Source organism: Petromyzon marinus, chromosome 35 (genome assembly GCF_048934315.1).
Source record: "Petromyzon marinus isolate PM22_M1 ecotype Great Lakes invasive population chromosome 35, UKy_Petmar_22M1.pri1.0, whole genome shotgun sequence".
NCBI lineage: Eukaryota > Metazoa > Chordata > Hyperoartia > Petromyzontiformes > Petromyzontidae > Petromyzon > Petromyzon marinus.
In genome coordinates, this window is record NC_133701.1 from 587482 (window position 1) to 603598 (window position 16117).

Consider the following 16117-nt stretch of genomic DNA (forward strand, 5'->3'; position numbering starts at 1 on the left):
AGAAAAACGCATGTCAAAAATATTATAAATTGATTTGCATTTTAATGAGGGAAATAAGTATTTGACCCCCTCTCAATCAGAAAGATTTCTGGCTCCCAGATGTGTTTTATACAGGTAACGAGCTGAGATTAGGAGCACACTCTTAAAGGGAGTGCTCCTAATCTCAGCTTGTTACCTGTATAAAAGACACCTGTCCACAGAAGCAATCAATCAATCAAATTCCAAACTCTCCACCATGATGAAGACCAAAGAGCTCTCCAAGGATGTCAGGGACAAGATTGTAGACCTACACAAGGCTGAAATGGGCTACAAGACCATAGCCAAGCAGCTTGGTGAGAAGGTGACAACAGTTGGTGCGATTATTCGCAAATGGAAGAAACACAAAATAACTGTCAATCTCCTTCGGACTGGGGCTCCATGCAAGATCTCACCTCGTGGAGTTGCAATGATCATGAGAACGGTGAGGAATCAGCCCAGAACTGCACGGGAGGATCTTGTCAATGATCTCAAGGCAGCTGGGACCATAGTCACCAAGAAAACAATTGGTAACACACTACGCCGTGAAGGACTGAAATCCTGCAGCGCCCGCAAGGTCCCCCTGCTCAAGAAAGCACATATATATGCCCGTCTGAAGTTTGGCAATGAACATCTAAATGATTCAGAGGACAACTGGGTGAAAGTGTTGTGGTCAGATGAGACCAAAATGGAGCTCTTTGGCATCAACTCAACTCGCCGTGTTTGGAGGAGGAGGAATGCTGCCTATGACCCCAAGAACACCATCTCCACCGTCAAACATTATGCTTTGGGGGTGTTTTTCTGCTAAGGGGACAGGACAACTTCACCGCATCAAAGGGACGATGGACGGGGCCATGTACCGTCAAATCTTGGGTGAGAACCTCCTTCCCTCAGCCAGGGCATTGAAAATGGGTCGTGGATGGGTATTCCAGCATGACAATGACCCAAAACACACGGCCAAGGCAACAAAGGAGTGGCTCAAGAAGAAGCACATTAAGGTCCTGGAGTGGCCTAGCCAGTCTCCAGACCTTAATCCCATAGAAAATCTGTGGAGGGAGCTGAAGGTTCGAGTTGCCAAACGTCAGCCTCGAAACCTTAATGACTTGGAGATGATCTGCAAAGAGGAGTGGGACAAAATCCCTCCTGAGATGTGTGCAAACATGGTGGCCAACTACAAGAAACGTCTGACCTCTGTGATTGCCAACAAGGGTTTTGCCACCAAGTTCTAAGTCATGTTTTGCAGAGGGGTCAAATACTTATTTCCCTCATTAAAATGCAAATCAATTTATAACATTTTTGACATGCGTTTTTCTGGATTTTGTTGTTCAAATAAACCTACCATTTAAATTATAGACTGATCATTTCTTTGTCAGTGGGCAAACGTACAAAATCAGCAGGGGATCAAATACTTTTTTCCCTCACTGTAACCATCATCTGAACCTCTCCTGATCCATGAGGATAGAATGCAGCTGGTTGTGTGGCCCCTTACAGACCTATCAACTGTCCATGTACCACCATGTACAGTACGGCAAACCATAAATATTGATAAAATATGCAATTACATTTACACATAATTAACACCCAAGACATTTAGTTAATTCATGATACGTAATATCTAGCAATGTAATAGTCACACTTTAATATCGTTTTAAAAACATACCACTGCCCAGTTTAATCCGAGTCACTTTCACCATGTAATAAAATAAAAGCCAGTGACCATATGGGAGAAAACGACTTGTCACTATGTAGATTTATAAACCAGCATGAGATTATGCATGTGAAAGTAAACACTTTAAATGCCTGTCTCACTTCTATTACCTTCTGACCACTTTGAAGTTTTGGAACGTGACAAAACTGTGCAGGCCTTGACTGATGTATCATGGAAGTGGTAGATACATATACTCGCAATCCGAGTTTTCCACCTGCTTTCAAGTAGCAAAAACACGGTTGCCCTTAATGGAATCCAATGTCTATTATATTGCCATACAGTATCTTCCGACAGAAATATAGGGTTTGACCAGAATGTGTGATGGCAAATATGGGAGATGCAATGTCCTTGCCACTAAATGATGTATTACCAACACATTATTGTGAAACAAGACAGATACATTTGGGATATATATTTTGAACCTGAAATTGAAAAAATAATGTGTCGCCCTTCATGGCAAACACCTCTTTGAGAGCCAACAATTTTGACAGTAGATTTATTTTGATTTGTCAACATCACCGAATCACGAGTGAAACATATGGCATTTTATTAAAACTAAATAAAGATGAAATATTATAAAAAGCTCTTCCCGTGTGCAATGGGTTTATTGTTGCTGTGTCCTCATGCTGCATAGTATATACACTTTTCATTCAATTATACTTTGTTCTGTTTTCCAGAGGTTTCAGTACAAAAATATATCTTTTGTAAAACACTACATTAAATTTTGGCACATCAATTAAGTTGAGATCACATACCTTACATTGTCATTGTTTCGATTGTATGCACTGTGTAGGACTATGCTTCATATAGCATTGAAGGCAAACATGTATAAACTGATGATTTTTAAATCACACGTCCAATAACCACAATGTCGTTTTAAAATTATAATATAATTTCATAAAGCAAGTGTTATGAGCTTCGAATTTCGTAAAAAAAACCTAGAATTATTATGCCAAGGCTTTAACGTGCCTTCATATTACGGTACTGTACACACAAGAACAACAGTAACAAGAGTTTGAGACATTGAATTTAAGCATGGCCATCATTGACCATGTTTCCTTTTTATCCGAACAAATTGCTTCTAGCTTGTTACAGAACAACATTATGGGCATGCCCACACTTAAAACAATTTAAGCACAAATTGTTATCCTAATAACAATATCGCTGTAATGGTGCATGCATTCCCAGACTTTTTGGGATTTTAAGCTAATCCAAAGACATAAAACTGTTCTACTGGAACTTAGAAAATTAACAATGCAATTGCATTAACACCAACAAAATGAGCCTTTTGTAATTTGATATAACAAAACATCACGCAATATAATGAGTATGGTAACCTAAACAAGGTTTATGAATCGAACAAGTACCCATTGATAATGCTCACAAGTAACGCTTATGGTTAAAATCCCTTGTTGTCCATAGTTTAGGAGCTAACAGTCCCACCACTTGGTTTAGTACTTGAGTTAATTTTTCTGGTCCCATGTGGTGACCCATAACTTCAGGAAGGTAGCTTATTGATCACAGTTCACAGATGCCTGTTCTTTAACTTTCCACTGTGTATGGTTTCCAATACGCTGAGCCATACACTCGTCTGCAAGGGTAATAATAATAATAATTTACAATTGAATCATTTGGCGGGACCCTGGGGTCCCGCAAAAATCAGGTCAATAATTATTATTTTTCAGTCCGCCCACTCGTGATCCCGACAGCAACGCGCCGCCCGCCCAGACTTGCGCCAACAAGCGCCAGCAGGCGGCGATCAACACGATGGGGGCCACCCCACCGGCCAAACGCAAGCCCGGGGGGCGTCCGCCGCAGTCGCGCGTGGCGACAACGCCCTCCGGTCAGCCGTCGATCCTCAGCTTCTTTGCCAAGGCGAGCTCGCCCCCGCAGTGAATTTAACGTGTTTATGCAATTTTTCAACTTTTTACGAAACTTAGTGACCCGAGTAGCTCTCGACGAGGCCAATCGATTGACACTCGTTTTGTTGTCGGTAAGGCAAGACTCGTGTCGCTACGCGGTTATTCCCACCCCGGGGCAGTGATGGGACCCCGGGGTCCCGCCAACTGCTTATATTGTAAGGCATATTTCATCTGTAGATCCCAATGCGCCTTACAAATGTCATATCTAGCAGAATCAACAAGAGGCTTTCCTTATGAGGACCCAATGACGTTCCCAAAGTCGTTCCGCTTGTCTAAAATTTTGGAGGAAACACCATCGCCTCCAACTGCCATTCTGTTATAGTCCGTACAAAAACAGACTATGGTCAAGGTGTCATCTTCATATTAAAAAATAAAACCATGTAGACCACAGACAGGGGAAGACGGGCAGGAAATCAAAGGAGGTGAGAGGGGATAGCAGCACAAAAGGAGAAACTTGTGAAAAGAATAATGGAAAGAGTGGACAGGAGCCACCCATTTTGGTCAGCTGTGTGCGTTGGCAGAGTGAGGATCTTGACGGCGGTGCTACTCATGGGATTCTCCACGGCACTCCTCCCCCGGCTCCTGACGTGGCTGCGGGTTTGTACTGGAATGTGACTCGATCCATTCCACACGGCGAATCGTGCCAAACACCACCTCGCGAATTAGCAAATAGCATATCGCCAGGATTTAGCAAATGTGCGGAAGCAGACTCTACGTGAATTGTGCCTTGACTCAGCTAATTAAGCTTTCAGACAACGCACAGATGAGCACACAGTTTACTGTGCAGTATAGTTTATTCCCCAAGTCGTGATTTTTGTTGTTGTTGCTTGTAGCAAAGAAATTATCTTAGAAATCAAGTGGAAATGGATGTACGGGTAGTTCTTGATACTATACAGCATTGCTGAAATATATTCCCTTTGGTAACACATCTATATTACTTTTAAAACACGTTGTGATAGGGATTTCAAAATGCACACTTCTTTACCCAGGGCAATAAGTGCAATAATATGCTGTTAAAGAAATGGGGGAAAGCGTCAGGCATTTCCTCTGTGATTATTATACGTGCATTATTCACTTTACCTAAGTGTTGATGAAATTTACTTTTTTAAAGCACCACTGGACAGTGTTTGCTATCGAAATAATAAAATTTATTTGATTCAAAATTTGTTTTGACTTGGTTAGTTTTCACATTGTTTTTGATCTACCAGGATATGTTTATTTAAACTCCCGTACTTAGCCCTTGAGTTGATACTAAATCCTGTAATGTCACTCATAGACACTTCTGTAAACACTTTGAACTATTGTTGTGACAATGAATTGATAAGATAAAGTTGGAATTGCAATTCTCTATTCATGAAAATTGAGAGGCACCTTGGTTCATTGGAAATCATGACATCATTATCACAACATTATAACTCCGTGTAACTGTAGTATTGTAGTCATAAGACAGAGATGATGTATGTTTTCTCCCAATATGCCTTACCATTACAGAACACCGTAATTCAATTTAATCAGACTCACGCTGCTTCCAAACAGCCTGTGTACACACGTTGTAATTCAGTAATTAACTACACAGTTCAGGATTCCATTAATTACACTAATTTAATTACACACGTGCCATTTCCTATAAAAGAATAAGCCTAATCATGCAAAATAACAAAACAAATGTAGTAACTCGAGTAACATTTAATCGTGTTTGCCACATTTTTGGTTAATTTGCAAAGCATAATTTTGTACTGTAATACACTTAAAAAATATTAACTATAAAACGCAACCTAAATTAAGTGCACTATTTTACGAGTACAGCTATGTTGTAAATCCACAGCTGGATCAGGACCGCCCCACGCCGTGCAGGTGGTGGTGGGTCCTTATTTGACTATTCTTCACCACGCTGGTCAGTACGGATTGGTGAATGTGTGGAGCATCGACGTGAGAACACAGGAGTGCAGAGCAATGAATGCTGCTGATGCACTGCCAACTTCTGCACACCACGCATCCAACCAGTTTCAGATGATCCCGCCTGCTTTATGGTGGAGGGTCGCCTATCACAAGCACCATCTAGGCTCAACCCAGCTTAGCTTTTGAGATCTGGCGAAATCAGATCATAAGCGGATCTATGCTATGATTGAATTAAAACTGTATTATGCTCATTTACCCAAAAAAGCGTCACTGAGTCTCAAGTCTATATCCAGGAGGGATGCTTGCCCAATACCATTGACATTGTACGTGTATGATTTCTAGATACATGACACCAGAGAACCAAGAGGAAATCCATGTAGAATAGCGGGAGAACACACACAAACTCCGCACACAAAGGTGCCCGTCGGGAATCGAACAGAGACTCCCTCTTGCTGGAAGGCACAAACTTGTTGTACCACCTCACCACCCTTCCACCAACAACAACCGCCATTCGCCACTAAGTGGCGGTGACGTCACCACGACGCTTGTGCCAGGCCATGTGCACCTTGAGGCCACGTGAAGTGTCGAACGCTCGCGGGCAGGAGGTCACAGGGCAGACCCAAGTGCCACGGGTCGACTGACTAAGATGACTGGCTGATGCACCACCTGTGCCCCCTACTGTGCCAACCTGCTGTGCTTTAGCCACCCGGCACTCCGCTCGTTGTTGTGAGCGTCGCTCCTCCGCCCTCCGTTGTTGTTGGAGGGGGACTACCTCCAACTGCCCAGTAGCGTCCTTCACGAGCCTCCTCCACAGAGGCCGATCTTCACACCGCTGGTACCAGTCATCGGCAAGTCCACTCAGCTCCACGTCTTCCTGTACCACATCACTCCATCTCTTCTGTAGCCCATGCCGCGCCCGTTTAGCCCCCTCGATCCGGCCGAACAAAAGCTGTTTCGGCATGCGGTGGCTGGGCATGCGGGCTACATGACCTAGCCGACCTAGCCAACGCAGCCTTGCCTGCCGGAGGAGCTCACCGATGGGACCTTGCCCAGATCTTTCACAGATTTGTGAGCTCCTCACACAATCCAGCCTGGTTAAACCCAGGATGGATCGTAGGCAGGCTAGCCTAAATGTTTCTAACCGGCGAAGATGTTCCATTAGGGTGGTCCACGTTTCGCAAGCGTAGAGAAGGGAGGGAATGACCGTGGCCGAGAAGACCTGAAGCTTAGTGCGGAGCGACAGACCAGGTAGCTTCCACACAGCATTACGCAACCGATAAAAAGATATTGCCGCTCGACTGATTCAGAGTGAGACCTCTGCTGTTAAACTGGAGCCGGTCATAAGCACACTGCCCAGGTATGGGAAACTCTCCACTCTCTCCACAACTGCCCCATCACCGATTGGGAGTTGTGGGGGTGGAGTGTCCGATGGTACAAAATACCCAGGCAGGTGCTTAGTTTTGGTGGGGCTGATGGTAAGGCCCCATCTCTTAGTGGCACGCTCCAGTCTCGGCAGCAGCGTCTCCAACTCCTCCTCTGAATGAGCAGCTATTACAAAATCATCGGCATACATAACGTGGTTGAGCAATAGGGAGCCATCCCTTTGCCGCGCCCGAGCATCGATCAGCCTCCCATTATATCTGTACCAAACGGAGATTCCCCCGGTACAGCTATTAAAGGCTTCACGAACTACGTGGTCAAAATAGATGTTAAATAATGTGGGAGCCAGAGGACACCCCTGTCGCACCCCAAGGTATACAGGGAATGGCTCTGACTCCCGGCCAAGTAGTTTTACCCGGGCCCGCTCACCAACATGAAGGTCCTTAATGATCGTGAGCAGAGGGTCAGGGACTCCAAAAGCACGAAGAACAACCCAGAGCCCAGGCCTACTGATGGCATCATAGGCCTTGACCAGGTCAATAAAGCAGAGATGTAGGTCTTGCTGGAATTCCCTACACCTCTGCTGTAGCAGACGGACAGAAAATATGGCATCTGTGCAGGACCGCCTTTTCCTGAAACCGCATTGGGGCTCCACAAGCCTCTCCTCAGTGTGCCTGGCAAGGCGATGTTGAATAATCCTTGCCAGGACCTTTCCCGGCACACTGAGGAGTGAGATGCCCCTGTAGTTGTTACAGTCTGTGCGGTCCCCCTTCTTAAAGAGGGGGACCACTAGGGCATCCTTCCAATCCTGCGGAACCCGTCCAGTGGTCCAGACTGTTGTTATGATGTCATATAGGGCAGTCTGTACACAAACGCCACCCTCCCTCAGCATTTTGCTTGGGAGATCATCTCTGCCCGCTGCCTTTCCTGGTCTCAGACTCCGGATCGCCTTCAGTACTTCCTCAACAGATGGCACCTCAGCCAGCCACTCACAGGGGGTGACTTCTTCCAATATTAGAGGCACCGCAGCCTCAGCAGGGTCATCCTCACTTTGTGCCACGATGTTTTCCTGGCTGAGGGATTTTCCCTCCTCCAGGACCTCACAGAAATGCTCAGCAAATCTGCAAACCAGTTCCTGGGGGTCGGAGATTGGATCACCGTTTTTCCCCTAATGATGGTAATAGGTGTCGCGCTGCAGGTTACTTTTTTGATGGAGTTAAATAGAGATTTGTGATCGCGGGCCACGGAGGCAGACTCCATCTCCTCAGCAACCCGCGATCATCACCCATCCTTGCAGCGCTTCACGGCTCTCCGAACCTCCGAGCGAAGGCTGCGGTAAGCCTCCTCATTCTCTGACGTGGGATTCTGTAGCCGATGACAGTGGGCCTGTCGCATTTTTTCTCAACCATCCTGAACACCTCCTCTGTCAGCCAGGGTCTCTGGGGACGTCTGGACCGCGTACCCAAAGCAGCCATTGCAGCTGCATGAGTCACAGTCCTCAACCTCGCCCATTTACCCTCAATATCAGGAGGAGTGAGGGACGATGCCAACCCCAGCCGCAAGCGATGATGAAATTCTCGCTTGCAACTTTCATCAGATAACTTAGACCAGGCCACTTTAGGCTGGAATGGGGTCCTGGGTGTATACCCACCACCGGAGCGGAAGAATTGCAGGTGCATCTTACAGATGACAAGTCGATGGTCAGAGGGCAGATCAGCTCCACGGTAGGTCCTAGTGTCAAGGACATGGGCTCGCATCCACTGGTCCGTCACTGTGTAGTCAAGTAGATGTTCTTGCTTGGACCCGGCATGCATCCATGACGTTGTGTGGATGCGCCGATGCTGGAACAGCGTGTTGGTAATTACAAGCCCATGGGCTGCACAAAAATCTAGCAGCCTCCTACCGTTGTTATTGAGCTGATCTGGCCCATGCCCTCCAATCACTCCAGACCAGGTGCCAGCATCATGACCAACTCGGGCATTGAAGTCACCCAACAAGATGACTCTATCCCGAGGGGCCACTTTAGCCAGCACCTGTGACAGGAGGTCACCACATACACATATACATGCAATCCTCTTTTTACATAGAAGGTAGTTTCTCACGTAAATGTTTGTATGTACAGTATACTAACATGTGTTTATTCCCGTTGCTCAATAAAGTGTGTGTTTAAAATGTCGAGTACAACTTTAGGAGGCGCGGCACTGGGAGCAGGAGAGTGGGTTTGGTGGGCTGGGCTCCACGCAGCCAGACAAGGGCCTCATATCCCGGGGAAGGATCTAGGAAAACAGGCTTCTTGGGCTGGGCTGGGCCTAAATTACTAGCGAGACTGCATATAAAATTTCCCATACGAATCTTTCAAAGCTCAAAATTAGTATTTTCCAAAATAAATCCAGTGAAGTAATAACTGAGGCGTGCTGTGTATTATTAACCCGCTCGTAATTCACCACCGACCACGCCAACTCTGGCACGACAAAGATGGCTTCCACGACACGTTTCCCCATGGCGGTTATGTTGTGACGTCACCACATTGCTCGGAAACCGCGAGGCGCGCTCCGCCAATCAACTTCCTCTGAATACTCCGAGCGCCACACAGTGAGGGGAGGAGGCAGCCCCCCCCCCCCCAAGGGTGGAGCCCGCCCCAGCCCCCCCCCAGGTGGGTCTCACTCGCCCCCCCCCCTCCCCCGCCTGTGGGGATGGCTGTGTGCGTGGCGCGCGCATGGCGCCATAGTTCAACACGGGAGATGTTTCACGGTGGGACGTACTGATGCCTACTTAGATTGCAAACAACATCCACACAAATGAGAGCACTAATTCCGCGTTGTGCGGACACACGTCGCCCATGCGTGTTCTCCCTTCTCTGATGACCTCTCTACGCGCGAATGTTTTAATTTATTAATTAAAATGTTAAATACAGCACGGTATCATGTATACATTAAGTGCTCTGCCCTCTTGTCATTTACAGCGAATGAGCGCACAGCTCGTTAAGGGGCTGGCTCATAATTCTACCCCCCCCCCCCCAGAAATATTATTCCTCGTCGCCACGTTCAAAGATTTATGGGACAATTGTCCATTATGAGACAATTTGGCGTCGTGAACAGAGCGATTCCCCGAAACGATCGCTCTCGCCGAGCCACAATGGCCATGGGGCCATTGTTAAATATCGTGATGGTGGTGATGTCCCTCCCGCTGAGGGTCCCGCGGCTCGGCGCAGCATCGGTCACGCCCAACGGTGGCTGTTGCTACGAGGCTTAGTTATAGACGTTACAGAAAGGAGAGAGCAAACAAAACATTAATAAAATATGAGCGGGCTATAAAATAACGTAATAAATGCCAGGCATCAAGTGCAGACAAAAACCCTCTCTTCGTCTTAACGATATGTCGCTCTGTTAAGGAATCGATAGTGACGCGATGTTCGCTTCTAAGTGCAGATGTAGCAGCAGATGTAAGAGGAGGAGGAGGCAGTGGAGGGTGGGGCACTGAGAGGGGCCGCGTATCTCTCCTCTCGCCGTCTCCTCCATCACCACAGCCGCTGCCGCACGCCGCGCGCTCGGCCAGCGCGGCTCTTCCTCTAAACGTTTCCTGTGCTTTATGTAATCGCCCATTAAGCTCGTTTACCGGTAGCGCACTGATGGCAATCAGCTCTTCGTCTTCGTTCCCGCGGCGTCACGCGGGGTTCCCCGGGGGCCCGAGGCGGCGGCGATAAAAGCCGCGGCGGCGCAGATGGCTCCTGGACGCGCCGCGTCCTGGAGGGCTCCGCGTCGCCGCTGGGGTTCCCCCGTCTGCCGCCGGGGCCCGCGGGCTACGGACGGCATCGGTGGAAGCCGCGACCAGGGCCGGACAAACCACCCGGGCCTGCGACGTTCATCCGCCCCTGCCTCCAAGAGGGAACGGGGGTGCAACAGAGAGCGCTTAAGATTCGCCGCGACCACCACCCCCCTTCCCATTCTGCCTCTATCCCTGTCTCCCCCCTCCGCCCACTAACTCGCCCTCCTCCTCGTTCGCCTCCCTCCATAGGCTAACGTAGGCGCAGCGCACTCTTCTCCAATAGCCGTCATACCTATAGAGACGCGTGCACGAAGCCGGCTGTGGGAAGCGAGAGCCCGGGTGCTGAGCGACGCTTCGCGGCCGATGGGCGCCGAGCCCCGCGGGCGCTGTCCAGCTGCTGAATCCGAGCCGCGTGTTAGGCGGGCGAGGTAAGAGGCCAATTTCCCTCGCCCTGCACCGCACCCTGCACACGACGCACGCGGGGCGGAACACTTTGAACCGGGAATGTGCCGAGGCTTCTACGTGGACCCAAGCACGCTCGAAGCCGAGGCGAACCGCGCCGCCGCCGCTCGAGTTTGCTCGTCCGTGCCTCGCATCTGGCTGCTAATGTTCTAACAACGACAACGACAAAGGGTCGATCCCCGTGTTTATTGCGGAGATGTTCTCTCTTAAAGCGCGATACGATCAAATCACTTACATATCCGCTCACGTCGCATTTTGTACGCAACGCCAATTTGTCATCGTCTGATTATCCTAACAGCCACACGGTAGCAAGGTAGCGGTGGGGGAATGAGACCGACCTGTTACGTCTTTATTACATGCGTGTGACATGTGACATGTGTAAGCCGTACGCGATGCATACCCAGTGCCTGCCAGCAGTGCTGGGCTATCAGCCGCGCCGCTTGCCTTTGTGTGAGACCGCTAATGCTCGTGTATAATATACCTCTGAGCATCCGTCTTGAATATTTAATATTGCCATCGTACAAAAAGGCGACTTGTTAAATGCCGTGTTTCTTCTGTTAGGGATTGATATCAAATGCGATGTAAATTCCCGAGACTTAATATTAACATCAGTGCACAGAACGTATAACCATCCGCACACGGGATATTTTGCATAAAACGTAATGGGCACTGGGCTGATGCGAATAATTCCGAGTCAGCACTGACCGTACATTGTTGTATTGCGCTTTGTCAAATGTACACTCACTAACTGTGCGCTATATATTCGCGTTTAATTTAATAATATACTCTACCGAATGTATAATAATCTGTATTGATAATGCAGTGCATTTTTCATATATTGCAACGGTTCTAATATTACTGTCATTCATGATTGCCTGTGATATCGTGTGGACTTGGAATGTGTATACATATGTGTGTGTGTTTGTGATTGTCCTCCCGTCGTTGTGTGGAATGTAGAAAGCGATGCTGTCGTGTCCGGTGTAAACCTCTGCTTCAACAGGCAAAGTGAGACGTTGAGCAGCAATGGAGAAAGCTCACGACCGTCAATAGCTCCTCGCGGCGACGCGTATTCTTGGGTAAATAATACGTTTCCCGCTGTTATTGCTTAAGAATACACGTAGCCGGGGGGAGTGCGACCAGCCACGGCGGCACGACAGCAGCGAGCCGCGCGCTAATGGAATATTGGGATCGGATGAGTCAGCGACGTGAAGGCCGGGGAAATGTCACGAGCGCAGGAGCTCCTGCCAAAACGCGATGTCGCGAGCGACGTAGCGTCGCCCCTTCATATCACACGCGCGCGTACACACACACACGCGCGTACACACACACACACGCGCGTACACACACACACACGCGCGCGCGCGTACACACACACACACACGCGCGTACACACACACACACACGCGCCCCCCATATAGCCTTAACAGACTGTAGGGGCAAGTGCTGTTAGCGAGCACCTATGAAGGCCGGAACGGTACACGAGGGGGTGGGTGGGTAGAGCCAGCACCACGACCGACCGCCTTTGTCTCCCCAGTGGGGATGTTAACACACCGCACCAGGTACTTATTTGAGGCTGAGTCGATCTAGGGGAGGCCCAGGACCGGTTCAGACAATCGTCACTGGTGTTGGCCGTGAGCGGGAATCGAACCCGGGTCGCCTGGTTCATAGCGCAGCGCGCTAACCGCTACACTATCGCTCCCCACACACACACACGTACACACACACACGTACACACGTACACACACACACGCGTACACACACACACGCGTACACACTTTCTGCATTGATGCATTTGTTTACCTTTAATTGTCGCCGACGATTCTCTCTGTTTGTCCTGCTGCTGTGAGCTGGCTGTGTGTGTGTCGCGGCCAATGGGACAGTGAGGCGCATGTCCTCTCAACGGCCGGTGGTCGGCGTGCCAGCTCTGTCTGACATGTGCCAAATGGCACGAGTGTGTGTGTATGAGTGTGTGTATGAGTGTGTGTGTATGTATATGTGGGGAGCGGTAGTGTAGCGGTTAGCGCGCTGCGCTAGAAACCCGGCGTCCCGAGTTAGATTCCCGCTCACGGTCAACCCCAGTGACGATTATCTTAACCGGTCATGGGCCTCTCCTAGGTCGACTCAGCCTCAAATGAGTACCTGGTGTGGTGTGCAAACATCGCCACTGGACGTGGTGCTGGCCACCCACCCCCTCGTGTGCGTTGCCGGCCTTCATAGGTGCTCACTAATAGCACTTTCCCCAACAGTCTGTTAAGGCTATACGGGTGATCTTTGTGTGTGTGTGTGTACGGAATGCGGTGAGTCACACAGGACTGTGGAGCAGGGCACGCACGCTATCGTGAATTGTAATTTACGTTAAAATCGGGAGGATAACATATTTTAACGTTTGTCAATTGCCTAATTGTATTGCATAGCTGTTACGTATGCGTGTATTTGAACAGACATGAATGCAGTCACCTGTTTTAGCTTGTAATGTCACTGTCTAGTTAAGAGCTATTCTCGTCGCATTTTACCATCACACCAATGCGCATGCGCACACGTGATGTTTGACACGCTTGTAGACATATATTATTTCTGATAGCATGAGCGTCAGGTGATAACCCAAACACTGGAGTATTTTCAAATAAATGTTTTATAATCAATAAATTCTGCAAGAACAACAACAACGGTATCGATTGGGTGAGCCAAGCTGCATGGGAACCCGCGTCGCGCCCTGATGTGTGGACGGCCCGTGGTGGTGTAACAGCCACGCAGCAGTAGCAGCGGCACGTGTTGCACGCTGCCTCCAGAGCGCTGCACTCCTCACCGCAGTTTGACGTCAAATTCCACAGCGGCGCGACGGTGCCGTGCATTCCCCACCGCCGTTTTCCGTCTCCTTTGCGTGATCGCGGCTTCCTTCATTAACCTCACAGGACTGCGTCGTATGATTTTGTTATTAGTTTAATGTATCAAAGTGAAAATCGATGGCACTGTAGCCGTCTCCTGGCTTGACAAATGAATCGATAGGTTTCAACTCCCTATTCCTTATGCCTATAGCCGTCATCCGGCACGGGATTACACGCGGCTCACGGGAGCCACGTTGCCAATCAACGGGCTGCGACCTCCCCCCTCCCCCTTCCTCATCCCCCCTCCTCCTCCCCCCTCACCCCCTCCTCCTCCCCCCTCCTCCTCACCCCCTCCTCCTGCCCCCCTCCTCCTGCCCCCTCCTCCTGCCCCCCTTCTCCTGCCCCCCCTCCTCACCCCTCCCCCCTCTTCCTGCCCCCTCCTCCTCCCCCCTCCTCCTCCCCCTCCTCCTGCCCCCCTCACCCCCTCCTCCTCCCCCCTCCTCCTGCCCCCTCCTCCTCCCCCCTCCTCCTCCTCCCCCTCCTCCCCACTCCTCCTCCCCTTCCTCACCCCTCCCCCCTCCTCCTCCCCCTCCTCACCCCTCCCCCCTCCTCCTCCCCCTCCTCACCCCTCCCCCCTCCTCCTCCCCCTCCTCACCCCTCCCCCCTCTTCCTCCGTTTTGGGGTCGCGCGGCGCTCGCGGACCGCGCTGGCGCCGAGTGCGCGGGCCTGGAGGCTCGCCCGAGTCGGCGCGGGGCGCCCTCCCACCGCCGCCTCCACCCCCCAGCACGTGCTGCCCGTGCTGCACGTGCTGCACGTGCTGCCCGTGCTGCACGACGTGAGAGCAGCGTTCTTCACTGCGACACCCGCGGGCCACTGGCGGCCTTGAGTGCGGCCCTCACACTGATAATGTCTCATCGGGGAAAGTGGTCGCCCTCTGAAAATTAACGAAGAGCACTGCTTTAGAGCGTCCTATATAGAGTTTATTGAAACACGCTGGGGCGGAGACATGGCCCATGTCGCGTCGAGGAGGAAGGGCTGTCACCAATGACATCTGGTAAACCAGCAGCAGTATTTAATCTCACGCGTGTGCAGTGATTAAACTGCGTTGCGAGTGTTGCACAGGTACAAATAGCTAAAACTGAACACAACCATTAAGGCCACTGCCCTAAAGAGGAAACATACGTTAGGCGACGTTGCGCGCAATGACTCTTCTGCACAGCAGATTGATTGACTTGCAGGCATGATTGCTGATGACACACAGAAGGTCGAAACCGGTCGAGAATTTGCGAGCTTGAACAATTGTTGCTGATAAATGTCTAGAAGGGCGATAGGTCGATACAATAAAATATATATTTGTATGTGCAGATAGAGAACGGAGATGGATTTATTTGAGCAACTCCTGGTCGATGGTGGTGTTGTGTGGTGTGTGTGTAGGTGAAAGCAAGGCAGGTAGGGACATGCACCAGAATCCATCCACGGTACTGTCACTGTGTCCGTGCACCACACTGCGAGGCAGTGGTCACCTTTTCAAATGTCACGACACCAGACAATGAAATGCAGCATCCTCGTTCTCTTAAAGTGTAACCTACATGAGTGGCAAACAAAACATATTAAAACTGTCCGCAGTTTAATCTGGTGTGATCCCAAATCAAAACCAATTCCGTAGAATGGCTGAGTTGAAGCAAGCTGTCTCGTTTGGATGTTGTGTACCCGTTTTTTTTTAATGTTTTAGTTTCCCCAACATTGTTTTGGATTAGTACTGTTTTTTTTTCCTGAGACGAATGATAAAATCGAATCTCTCATAGATCAGTCCAACCCTTCTTGGCAGAGAACGGCCCGGGGAAGCGGATATCACAGAGCTACCTCTGAGATCCCTTCAAGTCACCTCTGGTCCACACAGCAGAGGGCAGCAGCACGGTGTAACCGCCTCGGAACGCGAAGCACGCCGATACACAGGGACATCCTCGGCGCGCAGTGGGATCTGCACGACGCACAAGGCATGGCCTTCCACATGACAGCCGGTGACACGTTGCACGTGGGAGAGAACCGTGCCTCTCAAACAGAATGATGTCTCTCAGTTGCAGTGAATCACAGAGCAGCCGGCAAAACGGCTTGCGTGACAGGAGCACCGCAAACAAAGT

General features: G+C 49.7%; 1 long non-coding RNA gene across 1 annotated transcript; it reads left to right on the forward strand.

Annotated features, from left to right (window-relative positions):
- The first annotated feature begins 10985 nt into the window (after positions 1-10985).
- LOC142929799 (uncharacterized) lies at positions 10986-13817 on the forward strand. Its single transcript, XR_012945948.1, has 2 exons — positions 10986-11117; positions 12109-13817. It is a non-coding gene; the product is annotated as an uncharacterized LOC142929799 (long non-coding RNA).
- Positions 13818-16117: the final 2300 nt, after the last annotated feature.